The 17189-nt window shown below is 29.5% G+C and overlaps 1 protein-coding gene across 1 annotated transcript in view; it reads right to left on the bottom strand.

Annotated features, from left to right (window-relative positions):
• The window catches only part of LOC145297686 (F-box/WD repeat-containing protein 2-like), a 41730-nt gene extending 24771 nt beyond the window's left edge, over positions 1-16959 (bottom strand). Inside the window, exon 1 of the mRNA XM_080143883.1 lies at positions 16681-16959. The gene's annotated coding sequence lies outside the window, so the exon portion shown is untranslated. The remainder of the gene's footprint in view (positions 1-16680) is intronic.
• Positions 16960-17189: the final 230 nt, after the last annotated feature.

Genomic DNA, 17189 nt, shown 5'->3' on the forward strand with positions numbered 1-17189 from the left:
GTATACTTTGATAATTATGTTTCAGTTTGAAGAAATATGGTATAATAAAATTATTGGGTGTTCGTTTGCGCCTGACCTCCATAGAATGTAAATATGTCACAAAGTTTAACAAGGTTTGTTAAAAGGGGTGAGGGTCCACAATAACACCTTAACTTTAATCATGTTAGCTTTTATTTATTTTTTTGAGTTCAATCATATGGTGCCGAATAAATTCACCTCATAAATTCACATTCTTATTAAAGTTAAAGTAAAAAAAGTCGGAACTTTAGACAATTCGACACAAATTTTGCATAACTGTTTTTTTCCTTCTCCACTTGCACGTGGCACTCTTTCGAAAATAGATAAATAATAAATAAGAACGTTAGCTGTTATGTCAAAAGAAGGAAAAAATCCTACTCACGTGATTTGTGTCTTTAAAAACATTTACATCCTCATTATTTTTATTTATATATCTGTTTTAGCTTCTTTTGTCAGTGTACTAGAAGGAATTCAGTTGATTACAACCCTTTCTGCGTGTTTTTTACATTACAATAATACAACCCTGAATCCGATGGCGCAATACTACACCGTTCAATACTGTAAAACTGAAACAAAGCTGTTCTGCTTGAAAAGGGCACCATTTTCTTATTCATATTTATATTGATTCTTTGCTTTAAAAAACTAGAGTAATTACGCGTGTACTTTTTTTAATATCCCATTTTGCTGTTTCAGATTATTTTACTAAAGTAAGTAAAGCTTCATTATTTTTCAAAACTGTTTTTGTTTCTTTGTTTTTCGATATTTCGTCGATATTTAGTAAGAGTGTTTAGCAGAAAAACCAACAAACGACTACAAAAAAAAAAAAAAGAAAAAAAAAATATATATACAAGAAATAAATGTTACCATAGTCAAAAGTTCAGTTCATGATTTTTTTTTCTTTTGAAATAGTTTTTAATGCTCTTTACTTGAAATAATTTCAGCAAACCGAAATTAAAATGAAATTTGAGGCGATAACTACTTAAATGAATTTTTATATAAACTACACATGCCATAATCGAATATTCCTCAAGTACAAAATAACGGAAAACATTAAAATAGGTTTATAAATATTCCTTACGTTGACAGAACTCTTAAATTGTTAACACAGAATGCTCAGGTGCCCCTCCAAATTGAAAACGGTGCTCTCCATTTCAAAGTCACTGCCATTTTGATTTTTTTTTTTTTTAAACTGGTTCATGAATTAAAAAAAAAAAAAAAAAAAAAAAAAAAATTTTTACGAACTACTTAAAAATACAAACCAATGAAATTTTCTAACATAAAATAACTTTTATTGATTATGGTAACATTTCTTGTATATTTATATTATATATATATATATATATATAACATTTTCTCTTTGTAAGGAAACATCATTTTGTTGGTCACTCTTGGCTACGAATGGAAACAAAGTTGATATAAAAAAATATATTTTCGTGAAAATTATCTTTACTTTCATATTTTGCTTAGGGTCAAACTTTTGAGTATCAAAACCTATCTCTTTACAACCCCCTCCTTTTCATAACCTATCATACTTTCAATCACAGTCCATTTTCTGTAGGCTGTTTTTGAACCCAGTTAGCAACAGGTACTTTGCTAGTATATATATATATATACACACACACACATTTATATATAAGATTCACTTGTAAATTAACCAATCATCCTGAATTTTGAAACATCCACTAGGCATAATGTGCATTAGATTGTTTTATACAAAGGATGTAAAAAGGAGTAAAGTTTTTAGTGTAATTTCAATAAGCATTATCAATTAATATTCCAAACTTCAATAAGCATTATCAATTAATATTCCAAACTTCAATAAGCATTATCAATTAATATTCCAAACTTCAATAAGCATTATCAATTAATATTCCAAACTTCAATAAGCATTATCAATCAATATTCCAAACTTCAATAAGCATTATCAATCAATATTCCAAACTTCAATAAGCATTATCAATCAATATTCCAAACTTCAATAAGCATTATCAATCAATATTCCAAACTTCAATAAGCATTATCAATCAATATTCCAAACTTCAATAAGCATTATCAATTAATATTCCAAACTTCAATAAGCATTATCAATTAATATTCCAAACTTCAATAAGCATTATCAATTAATATTCCAAACTTCAATAAGCATTATCAATTAATATTCCAAACTTCAATAAGCATTATCAATTAATATTCCAAACTTCAATAAGCATTATCAATCAATATTCCAAACTTCAATAAGCATTATCAATCAATATTCCAAACTTCAATAAGCATTATCAATCAATATTCCAAACTTCAATAAGCATTATCAATCAATATTCCAAACTTCAATAAGCATTATCAATCAATATTCCAAACTTCAATAAGCATTATCAATCAATATTCCAAACTTCAATAAGCATTATCAATCAATATTCCAAACTTCAATAAGCATTATCAATCAATATTCCAAACTTCAATAAGCATTATCAATCAATATTCCAAACTTCAATAAGCATTATCAATCAATATTCCAAACTTCAATAAGCATTATCAATCAATATTCCAAACTTCAATAAGCATTATCAATCAATATTCCAAACTTCAATAAGCATTATCAATCAATATTCCAAACTTCAATAAGCATTATCAATCAATATTCCAAACTTCAATAAGCATTATCAATCAATATTCCAAACTTCAATAAGCATTATCAATATTCCAAACTTCAATAAGCATTATCAATATTCCAAACTTCAATAAGCATTATCAATATTCCAAACTTCAATAAGCATTATCAATATTCCAAACTTCAATAAGCATTATCAATTAACATTCCAAACTTCAATAAGCATTATCAATTAACATTCCAAACTTCAATAAGCATTATCAATTAACATTCCAAATTTCAATAAGCATTATCAATTAACATTCCAAATTTCAATAAGCATTATCAATTAACATTCCAAATTTCAATAAGCATTATCAATTAACATTCCAAATTTCAATAAGCATTATCAATTAACATTCCAAATTTCAATAAGCATTATCAATTAACATTCCAAATTTCAATAAGCATTATCAATTAACATTCCAAATTTCAATAAGCATTATCAATTAACATTCCAAATTTCAATAAGCATTATCAATTAACATTCCAAATTTCAATAAGCATTATCAATTAACATTCCAAATTTCAATAAGCATTATCAATTAACATTCCAAATTTCAATAAGCATTATCAATTAACATTCCAAATTTCAATAAGCATTATCAATTAACATTCCAAATTTCAATAAGCATTATCAATTAACATTCCAAATTTCAATAAGCATTATCAATTAACATTCCAAATTTCAATAAGCATTATCAATTAACATTCCAAATTTCAATAAGCATTATCAATTAACATTCCAAATTTCAATAAGCATTATCAATTAACATTCCAAATTTCAATAAGCATTATCAATTAACATTCCAAATTTCAATAAGCATTATCAATTAACATTCCAAATTTCAATAAGCATTATCAATTAACATTCCAAATTTCAATAAGCATTATCAATTAACATTCCAAATTTCAATAAGCATTATCAATTAACATTCCAAATTTCAATAAGCATTATCAATTAACATTCCAAATTTCAATAAGCATTATCAATTAACATTCCAAATTTCAATAAGCATTATCAATTAACATTCCAAATTTCAATAAGCATTATCAATTAACATTCCAAATTTCAATAAGCATTATCAATTAACATTCCAAATTTCAATAAGCATTATCAATTAACATTCCAAATTTCAATAAGCATTATCAATTAACATTCCAAATTTCAATAAGCATTATCAATTAACATTCCAAATTTCAATAAGCATTATCAATTAACATTCCAAATTTCAATAAGCATTATCAATTAACATTCCAAATTTCAATAAGCATTATCAATTAACATTCCAAATTTCAATAAGCATTATCAATTAACATTCCAAATTTCAATAAGCATTATCAATTAACATTCCAAATTTCAATAAGCATTATCAATTAACATTCCAAATTTCAATAAGCATTATCAATTAACATTCCAAATTTCAATAAGCATTATCAATTAACATTCCAAATTTCAATAAGCATTATCAATTAACATTCCAAATTTCAATAAGCATTATCAATTAACATTCCAAATTTCAATAAGCATTATCAATTAACATTCCAAATTTCAATAAGCATTATCAATTAACATTCCAAATTTCAATAAGCATTATCAATTAACATTCCAAATTTCAATAAGCATTATCAATTAACATTCCAAATTTCAATAAGCATTATCAATTAACATTCCAAATTTCAATAAGCATTATCAATTAACATTCCAAATTTCAATAAGCATTATCAATTAACATTCCAAATTTCAATAAGCATTATCAATTAACATTCCAAATTTCAATAAGCATTATCAATTAACATTCCAAATTTCAATAAGCATTATCAATTAACATTCCAAATTTCAATAAGCATTATCAATTAACATTCCAAATTTCAATAAGCATTATCAATTAACATTCCAAATTTCAATAAGCATTATCAATTAACATTCCAAATTTCAATAAGCATTATCAATTAACATTCCAAATTTCAATAAGCATTATCAATTAACATTCCAAATTTCAATAAGCATTATCAATTAACATTCCAAATTTCAATAAGCATTATCAATTAACATTCCAAATTTCAATAAGCATTATCAATTAACATTCCAAATTTCAATAAGCATTATCAATTAACATTCCAAATTTCAATAAGCATTATCAATTAACATTCCAAATTTCAATAAGCATTATCAATTAACATTCCAAATTTCAATAAGCATTATCAATTAACATTCCAAATTTCAATAAGCATTATCAATTAACATTCCAAATTTCAATAAGCATTATCAATTAACATTCCAAATTTCAATAAGCATTATCAATTAACATTCCAAATTTCAATAAGCATTATCAATTAACATTCCAAATTTCAATAAGCATTATCAATTAACATTCCAAATTTCAATAAGCATTATCAATTAACATTCCAAATTTCAATAAGCATTATCAATTAACATTCCAAATTTCAATAAGCATTATCAATTAACATTCCAAATTTCAGTTTCTTTGGAGTATTTTAAAGGAGGCAAAATTTCCAAATTAGAAGGAATGTGAAAAGCGGTGAGAAATAACCAATTTATCTTTATTAATGCTAATATGACTATATTTAGGAGGTTAACTTGTGACTAAATTGAAGAGATTAGCTCCGAAATATTTGCATTTTTTATTATTATACCAATAAAGAAAATATGCAAGTTTAATATAGATGTATTGAACATGTTAACCTTTTCAATTTAGTCACAAGTTATCTCCAAAACAGTTGTGTTTTTTAAAATTATGCTGAAAAAAGAAACAAATACGGAAGTTTATTGAACGATATAAAATTAACATTTTTGCCAACAATCTTATTTCCGCAACATACTGCTTTTTATAACATTCCATATTCTTTTTTTTGGAACAAACAATATACGAGATACTATTATTTGGAAGCTAAACACACTGATATATAAACATATAAGTAATGCGTCGGTACTTTGTCACAGTACATTCATTTTGGCTATGGGTCCCAGTGCCCACTATTTTAGAGAGCCTAAGTGGCTCCTACTAACAACTTTAGTTTGTTTTTTAACAGGTGGGTGGGAGGGGGGGCATACTTCTACCGGGGAAACGCTGGTACACGGGTCCTGCTAGCATTAGATATGCAAAGTTCAGTGAGGTTTTTAACGTTTTTCTTTTTTGTCCAACTACCAAATTGGCTTTTGGCAGTTTCTGAGCAAATTTTATTGCAAACAGGATTTTATTAAAAAAAATAATTAAAAAAATTACTGATTGAAGTAAAACTTATATGAACAGTAAAATTTGCTCTTTTGTAGCATCTCTGCCTAATTTTTATAACAAAGTTATTTTCATTCATTTTTAAGGCTGATCTGATTAGTCTAGGAGCAGCGGTATCTTAAGTGCACTTTCACATCTGGAAGTTTTCATTGCAAATTTTATTTCAAATATAAAAATTCATAAATATGTACGTGTCTAGGTTGACTTATTTTTTAACAATTTTTATTCAAGCTAACCATTATTTGATTGGGGTAGCATTAACAATTTTGCTAGACTTGGTATTTTGTACGACTAAAATTTCTATACAAAGTTAGGTATTTATATTGGAACAATTAATTGTAAATCGATAAAAAAAAAAAAAAAAAAAAATCGGAACTTTTTAAGGTATAGGAAGCAGAGAAAATTGTGCCCACTTTGCCCAAATTGTGCCAAAAACGATTCTTGTAATCGTTTATTATTTGGTTTGTTTAAATTAAAAACTTAATTTTCCATTACTGCTACCAAAGATAAAATGGCGTGTTTTGATTTTAAGCCACAAACAAAATAAAAATATATACCAAACAACTGTATTTTTTTATGTTCACAAAAAGAAAAGATTTTTACAGTAATCTATAAAAAAAAAAAAAAAAAAACCCCTCTAAATCTCAATATTTAGTGATTTTAAAAGAATTGGACTCTGTAATTGTATTGGAAAAAATTTTGGAATCATTCCAGGACTAATTTTATATATATATATATATATATATATATGATTCACTTCTAAACTAATGATCAATATTAATTTGGAACACAGTTGTTAAGCTTAAGAGGTTCAAACGTTGACTATATTTAGTTTAATTTATGCAAAAGTTGATAAAAAGTGGGTGGAATCCTTTTTGAAGATTCAGATGATACCTGATTTTTGTGAAATTTTACTTTACAATTACTTTGGAGTATTTTGAAGGGTTTTGAATAGCATAGGGGTACAACCTTCCATTTGAAAATTAAAATTTATCAGATTTGCATTAAATTTGATTCATAGGAATTAAACATCAAGATTTTCTGAATTTCAATTTTTTAAAACCTATTAAGCCTAAACCATTCATTTGAAACATTTTCTAGAACCAAATCATGTAATAAATTTTGATCAAAATTAGAATAAGGATTCATGGCAAAGTATCATGATATCTTGATTTTAATCTCTATAAAAGGGCATAAAAGTGGTGCCAAACTATTCAGACAAATAATTTCACCTGTCTTGAATCAAATATTCGGAAGAATAAATTTTGCCTGTCCAGGATTAAATAAAAGGTTAGATTCAAAATTTGATTCAAAGTTTGACAAAGATTTCCAAGTTTGAAAAGGTGCACCATCATTCAGTGATTACATCAGCCAAAACATTCAGAATATAAGAATGAGAATAGTATAATCAACATTTCGAGCAAGTGAGGAAACTTTTAGTGCTATGTAGTTCAATAGTATGCAAATCCTTTTAGCTAATATGCAACTATGCATAAGCGAATCCAATTTTATTTCCAGAATGCAAGCTGAATGGATCGACAGGGGTCACAGTAAATGGGTCCATAGAATATGATGTAGGTGATAGTTTTTATATATAAAAATATATTTTACGTGAAAAGCTTAGTTGTCAAAATTGTCAACCATGATGCATTTTAGATGTTGAAACTTTAAATAAGGATTGATAATTTATACTTTATTGTTCATGTTAGATCTTATTCTCAGTATTTCAGCTGATGTAACCTGGCCTTGTTAAACTGATATCTGTACAAAATTTTGAATGGAGTGCTTTAATTTCATGAGATAGCTTGTATTTATTCTGTCAGCCATGAAGTTTTATGTGCACTCTTAGTTTTGTCCATATTGAAAATCATCACTAATAACTTAACACTTTTCAGTAATCTGTACAAATTCCAGAGTTTGAGAAGTTGCTCCTGAAGAAGGTTGACGGTACCACAAGATAATAGTCAACATGAAAACTGAGTAAAAATAAAATACATTTAATAATTTCATTGCTTATAGTTTATTAAAGTACCAGCCTGGGTGCTCAGCGTTGCCTGGAGGTGCACGTTGAAAAAAAAAAAAAAAATAAAAAAAAATAAAAAAATAAAAAAAATAAATAAAAATAGAGTAGTAAACAGGTAGGCTCAAACCTGTACCGAGAAGAAGGAACAGAATGTGAAAAAAAAGTGATGTCTTTGCTGTTGCAGCCATCGCCAAACCGGAAGTGGCAAAGGTTTAAATTAAGGCTAGTCTATCAAAAGGAGTGGATGACTTTTGCAAATATCTGCGAAAAAAGTAACCCCTCCTTGTAGAAAAGTGCCCAGTTGGGGGTAAAGAGTGTTTTTGGCCAATTTTTCGATATTTGTTGTCTGAAAGTTCGAGGTTTAAAACGATACCAGTTTTGTTATGTTCCGACACATCTGTCAAAAGCTTTAGACATACAAACATGCATACATTTAGACAGTAAAATTTATATTATAGATTAGTTTGTCATCCTGATTGTCATGTGTCCATAATACTTGCTTTTAAATCAAGATTTTGTCCATTTTTCTGGCAGTCTCAATCTGTTAGTGAGTAGACTTCTAGCAAAATTCGAATTCAACTAGCAAGTCGATATTTTCAGTCACCTCATAGATATGAACCGTTTTTGACGAACTTTTAAATAGAATGAACCTCAGTTCATTGAAACTGAACATGTATAACTTATAGCGATATAGAACAGATATAAAAATGCAAGTATCAGAAAATGTAGTAAGTTTCCCACTATTTTTTTTTACAGGAAACAGAATTACAGTTTAACAAACGTAATTTGTATATTTCAGGATTTAAGCATGATAGTACTTGAAGGGGGAACAATGCCAATGTGCATGCGACAACTCAAATAACACCATTTGTTTGATCTGCTGCAAACAAACCTTTGACTATATTCACAGGAAATGGTTGATCAAGTCTGGACATACAAGTTCAAATCTCTTCACTTATTACAACGGTTTCTCTCATGAAACTTTGTACCGTTTTTTGTAGACTGTGTGATAGAATCCAAGAATCTTCACTTTTGCACTTCAACTTTGTACAAGCGGAAAATATATAACTCCAGCTGCTTGATCTTAACTGAATCTTCCAAGCATACCAAGAAACCTTTTTATGTTGACAAGATGGGAAAAATAAAATTTCATGCAATAGTTTTAATTTCTTCATTTGTATTTCAAGCAATTTTACTTCGTTTCCTTAGATATCCACTTTGTAAAGAGGAAACGTAAATCTTCAATTAGAAACGTGATTAAATTATGTTGACAACTAGCAAAAATATGCTCCTCTGGTTACATTTTTTTGCCAAGATGATATAATGGTAAACGAACAACATACATTAACATTAAAAGAAATAGGTAATGACTAAGAGGATGATAGGACAAACATTACTCTTCTCCCAAAGGAGGAGTTAATGCCTGGGAGGATATAGCAGAATAGATAGTATAATATACCCCCCCCAAATGATCTTGAAAGAATGACAACATAAGGAACCAACATATTATACCCTAACCTCCCAAGAGGGAAAGTAATGCAGGTATAAATGTATTATGGTAAATGAAAGTCACGAGATGAGATTTGAAGGCTGCACTTCAGTTGTAGTTGAAACTGACCTTCAATTCCAAACCCTAAAAAATTTTCTGGGCAATTTTGAATGATCATTTAGTAAGAGAGTGAAATAGATTTGGTACTGCATACTTTGATATATTGAAAGTAATTCAGATTATTAATTCATAAGTGGAGGTGGATTCTTCAAATCAATTTTTTTTATTATTTTAACTTACTCTGAATATTTTATGTAGAGATAAACAGACATAGCAAATTTAAAAAATGACCAGTCCACTGTCAAAATTTGGAAAATGCATCTATAAATACGATTATTTTGGTTAAACATTTAAATAGTTAAAATTCATTTCATGTAAAAGTTTCACTTGAAGGCAACATCAGTTATGTGCAGTTAAAATTGGCCTTTGATTTCGAATTTAACAGTTATCAAATAAGTTTGCTAGATTATTCCAACAATCTGTATGCCTACTTTGATATATTGAAAAATAAAATTTAAGATTATAAAATTTTAAGAAAACAGATAGCAAAAAAGCAAACAGAATAAAGGAGTTATTTAATTAGCAGGGTTATGGGTTAGACTAACAAAATAGTTCTATCCCCACAAGTTGATATTTCCCAAAACTAAAAGATTTATATTTTAGAAAGAAAAATCTTCAGATTCCTATATCAATTATACACAAAATTCAATTTTTGGGGGATTTTTTTATGTCATAAATAAACTATTATATTCTAGGCTAGAAGCAAAGTGTAGCATCTGTGCTGATGCTCAACTTAATCATTCAAGACAGAAGCATGTTTTTTTTTGTTTTTTTTTAATTTGCCCTTAATCAGAACTGCCCCCCTGAGGAATTGAATTTCCTCATTTTAAAATAGACCTTGTTTTTAACTCCTGGTGAAGCAAGTAAATTGAGATTCAGGTTATTGACACAATCCATTAATGTTTATGGAGAAATTAAAGCATACCACTAGTCTCACTCTTGGGATAAAGAACAAAATCTCAAATCTAATAGGTCCCAAAGTCATATCCCTGTTACCATTTTACAAGTAATTTAATGGGATGTGCTCTAATGAACTCCTAGCATGCATACTCCCTTCATATACATACCTCTAACCCAATAAGCAGCAAAATCCCACCACTTCTGTTGAAGTTCCTAGATACCGGAAAACCCATCCTAATAGTTTCTTCCCTTGGACTGCTTGATTTTGAAATTTCCAGTTGCTGATTGTACTAACTTGTAGAAGTTAAACAAAATGTGAACAGACATCTTGATGCTCAACTCCCCCATAGTCCCCTGTTTAACACTATCCCAAATAGTAGCACCTTACTAATATACTTTTTTGCGGTGAAAGAGTATAAAAAAGCAATTTCTACTACTTTCTCTATCAGTTAATTTTAAAAAAATCGATTTTTTTATTATCAAAACATAAGGAATTCAAAACATGAATGCCATAATCTTGAAAGATAAAAGATTATGATTAACTTAAGCTTAATTCACATATTTTATAATTGAAATGTAGGCAATATTGTTAAATTGAAGGCTAATGATTATGGATCAATTTCTATGCAAATCTGAATTATTTAATTTTCAAATGGATGGTTGAGCCAGATTATGCCCCAAAATCCTATAAAATACTCCAAAGAAACATTTGTGGAATATTTATTAATTGAGGTCTAATATCTAAGGCTAAAATTTAAGAAATCAGAGTAATGTAAATTTTCATGAAAGGCTTCTTGCAATTTTTTTTTTTTTACCTCCTTTTGCATAAAAATATATATTATATATATATATTAGCCTACATTAGTATCCTTTGCATTGGGCAACATTTTTTCCAAAATTCATAATCTGTTAATTAGTTTAATGTCAAATACATTAAATATATAAACATCTTGTTTTTATAAAAGATATGCTCATTTCACTAAGATTTTCTTAAAAAATCTCAGTGATAATTTTTACAATCATTTTCCTAAAAAAATAAATATTTCTGTAATCATTTCTGAATTTTAAATCTAACTTATATAGAAATAACTTCGTATTGACCCTGGTTATGCCATCAGGACCAAGTGTTTCTGGACGAGAGAGTGTGGTAGATGAAAGTCCTTCCACACTTTAAACTAAGTCAAGTGCAAGTCACAGCAAAAAGGAAAAGGGGAGATAACTGTTCGTAAATGCGAACCACTACCTTATAGTCTATTATAGCGGAGGCAATATCATGAAACAAATTATTGTATTTTTAGCAAAATGCAGTTATTTATCGATTTTTTTTTTATCGATTCTTCAAAGCATTTCTTATTTAATGGTATAAATATTGGGTTCAATAAAAAAAAAGTTATTTTTCAATTATTTAAAAGTAGGGTTTTTTGTAAAAATAATGAAAATATTTCTTTTTGCTAATCTGAAAGATAATCATTAACATTCAACGAATTTCACACTTCAAAAACGAAAAGATGAAAAGCTAAACGTTTAAAATTGGGATTTTCAACCTTAAAATCTGATATATGCACAGTTGATTTTTTTTTTCATCTATAATCCTCACCCTCCCCACAATACAATATATTTTGTTCAGTTTTGGCTGATTATTTTAACCAAATAAAGAAGGGGCGGGGAGATTGTAGGCAAAAAAAAAAAAAAAAAAAAAAAAAAAAATTATATATATATATATATATATATATATATATATATATCGATTATGAAAAAAATAAGTAAAAGTACACTGTTATAAAGTTAATTCTTCACTTAATGATCGGTGAAAATTTCATATTGATTGGATAATTACTTGATTTTTTTAGCAGATTTTTTAAAGAGAGTCAAAAATACTTACTCCCTCCTTCCGCTTTGGCCGAGCCTATATACCTGGATAGAAATTTTCTTAAATTTGCAAAATGTATTCTGCTAAGGAAAAATCATTCCAATATTTCAATGGAGTGATTTCCCTTGTTTATATATACGAGGGGCATGCAATAAGTAATGCCCCTCACCCACTTCCAGTTGTCTAATCTAGCTGAAATTTTGCATGTGCTATGATTTATTTCTCTACGGGTTATGTGGCTAATTACAGCTCTGAACTAATTATGGTTTCTGTTTTACAGGTGTTTGAACAGAGTCAGGTGTGAAATGGAGCCTGTTTAATGTCGAGCAGTGATCCGGTTTTTGTATTTGAAAGGTGCGTCCACAGGAGACTTTTGATGAAATGAAAGAAACTTATGGTGATAATGCCCCATCATATGACCTTGTAAAATACTGGCATTGTGAATTCAAACCTGGTCGCCCCCTTTCTGCCATTGATGAGGCATCTGTCCGTCAAGTTAAGGCTGCCATTTTGGAAGATCGGCACATTACTATTCGCTAAATAGCCAAAAATGTCAAGATTAGTACAGGGTCTGTGGAAACTATCATTCATGACCATTTGCATATGCATAAGGTGTCTGCCAGATGGATTCCCAGGTTGCTCACACCATTCCAGAAGCGAGAACACGTCGAGTGCTCGAGGATGAATTTGATGTGCTAAGAAGATGAGTCAAAGTTCTTCAAAAGACTGATTACACAGGATGAAACCTGGGTCCATCACTAAGATTCAGAGACTAAAGCCCAGTCAATGCAGTGGAAGCACTTGGACACCACCTCCAAACAAGGAAAGGGTGCAGCCCTCCACTGGCAAGGTCATGCTTACAGTCTTCTGGGACCAGGACGGAGTAGTGATGACAGATTTCCTAGCAAAGGGTACCACAATTACAGGAGCCTATTATGCTTCACTTTTGAGGAAATTAAGGGAAGCTATCAAAATCAAGAGGCGGGGCAAGATCAGCAAATGTACCCTCCTCCTGCAGGACAATGCTCCGGTCCACAACTCACCAGATCAGAAGCACGGGCGTGTGGTTATGAAATCCTTCCCCATCCTCCCTACTCTCCTGACCTTTCACCTCTTCCCAGCCATGAAGTTGTTTTTAGAAGGAAAGCGTTTCCCAGATGATGCAGCCTTGATTTCTGAAGTCACTTTGTGGTTGGAAGACCAACCTGGGATGTTCTTCAAAAACGGTCTCCAGAGCTACATCAAACGATGGGAGAAATGCATAACTCTGGGTGGTTCCTATGTAGAGAAAGACTAATAACTGTGCCAAGTTTCGTTGCTCTACTGCTATGGGAAGTGGGTCAGGGACAATACTTATTGCACGCACCTCATATCAAAGAAAAATTAGACTTTGCTAAGTCAGAAAAAGTGGCCACCGTGGGTGAGTATCCCTAATGATGGCGGTCTGAACAAAGCTGAAAGAGAGAAAGACCAAATATCAAGGTTTCATGTATGATATGAAAGGAAACTGGAATCTTAGGGAGATATTAATCATACCAGTTATTATAGGGTCTACATGGCTTATGAAGAAGAACCTGAAGTCCTACTTAACTAATATTTCAGGTGAACCAAATGCAAAAGAGATCCAGACAATTGGGAACAGAGAGGATACTAAAAAGAGCTCTCGGATGGTTTCAATAAAAAGCAGGGCAAAGTTGGCAGCTGGTTTGGCTGCCCCATACCCAGCATTACAATCTTCAAAGAAAGAAAATTCAAATGCATAATGCAGTTCAGGAATGTGGTAAATTCCTGTGATTAATGAATAATTCTTTGATATTAATGTCAATATTTTCTTTGTTTAATAAATCTATGGAAACAAAAACCCGCGCTATTTTACAATTTGTCATTGTTCTAAGAGAGACAACTCTTTTACTAAGAGATTCGTTCATTTTTCATCTCATAATTTAGGACGCTAATATTGATGTCAGTAAGTTTTTACGAATGGTTTACAAAAACATTTTTATGTTTTTCGTTTTTATTTTTTTTGGGGGGGTATTCAATTATAGCAGTTGTATAGTTTTTAACAGGTGCTTCTGCAGTTTAATTCATCGTTTTTTTTTTTTCGTAAGTAACACACCAACATTAACCGAGCAGAAGAACCATTTAATATTTCACAAAAATTCTGTTTACATTAGAAAACAACTCTGGATACGAGGCAATTTGGAGGCCTCATACTTTTCGTCTCCTTAAGACTTTATTTTAAAGCCTAAATAATTGAATCTTTTCATCAGAAGGCATCGTACCAACCTTCTTCAAATAGCTGTAATCTTTGAACAGTGCTGTGCTGTACCCAGATACCAGTTCCTAATGAAGATAAAAACTATCTTTCGAGGTTGTTACCAGCGCTATTTAGAGGAAAAACTGACATTTTCTTTTTGCAACAAAGAAAGAATAAAATTTGTATTGAATTTTAGAGCTTTGTTGTAATTTTTGTGTTTATTTTCTGCCATTGTCTGGAAGCAAAAAACAAGCGAGATAAAATATCTTACAATGAAAAGATTGATAAATAATTGCAAATTCGAATGCTTATTGCTTAACTCATTGTTCTAAGGGAAGCAACTATTGCCACTTTTACAATTTTTTTTTTCAACTACTTTGTTACATTAAATACAGTTTTAAGTCATTAGAAAATGTAAAATGCGATGTAATTTTTAACATTCGAGTAATGGTTATAAGAAAATGAGTTTTCAACTACTTTAGTAAGAGAGTTAGTTACCTACCTGCCATTTTTTGTTCTAACGTAACACTCGACACTCGTTTACCGAATAAATGCTTTAAAATAGTTAATACTAAATACTTATCCAGCTAGGTAGAAAAGCGATTTACCTTGCCTTTGATAACATGTTGACCATTTTTTCCGTTCTGTTTATTGTAAAAAAAAAAAAAAAAAAAAAAAAAAAAAAAAAAAAAAACTAATTTTTGGTTTTAGATTATTTAATGTTAAAAACCATATTAAATACAATCCCGGTGTGCACTTTATCCGCGTTATTTTTTAAATAATATTTTCAAGTTTAATTAAAACGCTTATGATATTTTTTATTAAATTGTAAAATTAAAAATACAGAATAGATACAAAACACCCTCCTCTCCCCATGCGAAGAATGGCTTTCTAAATAACGTTATTTCAGCACAGATAAATAAATGCACTAATACGACAATTCCTCGAAGTTGCGTTAGTTCCAGCATCCCAAATTATCTAGAAAAGTATATGCATTCATCTTAAGAGTCAAGAGTTATCGCCCTTACATCAGCGATTGCAGATCGAAAAAAAGCATGAAATGTGGGACGCTTCGGTTTTCAATTCTCGATTGAACAAATAATAACCATCTCCAAGTGGGGTTTGTTTTACTGTACACAGATTCGAAAAAGTTGTCACAAAACAAATATAGAACAAATAAATGTTATCAAAGGCAATATAAGTTACTTTTTTATCTAACTGGATATGTTTTTAGTGTTTATATTTAATGTAACAAACATGTTTATTCAGCTCGAAAAACAGTGTTTACCGATGTATTGGAAAATTTAAAATGGCGGTCGACTCTCTCTTTGACGCGGTAAGTTTGGGAAAATGAGTTATAAATAAAAAAAAAAACAGATAAAATACTGTTAGAAACTCGCTCAATATATGTTACCGTGATATACGCTGACACATATTCGGCGGGGTTTTAACAGTATTTTGACTGGTTTTTTATTTATAACTCCTTTTCTCAAACTTACTGTCTCCGAGAGAAATTCGGCCGCCATTTTGAATTTTCCAATACATCGGTAAACACTGTATGTTTTTCGAGCGGAATAAACATTACATTAAATATAAACACTAAAAAGATATCCAGTTAGGCAGAAAACTAACTTATCCTGCATTTGATAACATTTATTTGTTCTATATTTGTTTTGTGACAACTTTTTCGAATCTATGTGTACAGTAAAACAAACCCGGAAACCGAAATAAACAGACCCCGAGCCACGGTTTCCAATTAAAAAAAAAAAAAAAAAAAAAAAAAAAGCCGTAATCGTTTTTTTTTTTTTTTTTTTTTTTTTTTTTAATTTAATTACTTTGAGCACTAAGAAAAATAAATCTGTTAATGAAATAAAGGCACTTGTGGAATTTAATATCCAAGAATTGGTTTTTGTTTTAGGAAAGTTCTGCCAGTGCGAAGAAAGAGTTAACAATACTCCCTACCCATGTTAATGAATTTCTAAACTTGCTTCAGGGGAAATGTTAAACTGCAGAAATTCCGAAATTTAGAAGAAAACTGGTTAAAAAAGAAAGAAAGAAGAAAAAAAGGAAATAGATAAATAAACATCAACATTACTTACTTTTTAAGAATTGCACGAATTTCTTTAGCGACTTTTCCCAAGTTTATAGTTTCAAAAACAATTTAAAAATAGACAATAAAAAATTGATGATTTATGAAACGTCTAATAACAGTTCATAAAAATAAAAATCTTCGTAACTAATTTCAAAACTGCTTACAAACACGGATTCCATCTCGGAAAACAATAACTTATGAATTTATACGATTCTACTGTTACTTCTATTTAGAATAATCGTATTTTTCCGGTGTATTATGTAAAATATTCCTTGTAAATAAACATCCGAGTGATATTTTTTTGCAAGTCTTGACTAGTGTGATTTTTTAATTTCGCAAGTTGACCTATAACTGCCGTTTTACTATTTATCTACAATTAAATTAGATGCGACTAATTGTTCCTATTTACTTGCCTCCTTGCGAGGACAGAGTTAGACACAATGTCGATTTTTAATGTGGAGGAAATCCAACTCCCCAAAAGGGGGCACTCTGGATAGGAACAAAAATAAAAATTGT

The sequence above is a fragment of the Euprymna scolopes genome, chromosome 18, assembly GCF_053919585.1.
Source record: "Euprymna scolopes isolate OS-2025 chromosome 18, ASM5391958v1, whole genome shotgun sequence".
NCBI classification, from domain to species: domain Eukaryota; kingdom Metazoa; phylum Mollusca; class Cephalopoda; order Sepiida; family Sepiolidae; genus Euprymna; species Euprymna scolopes.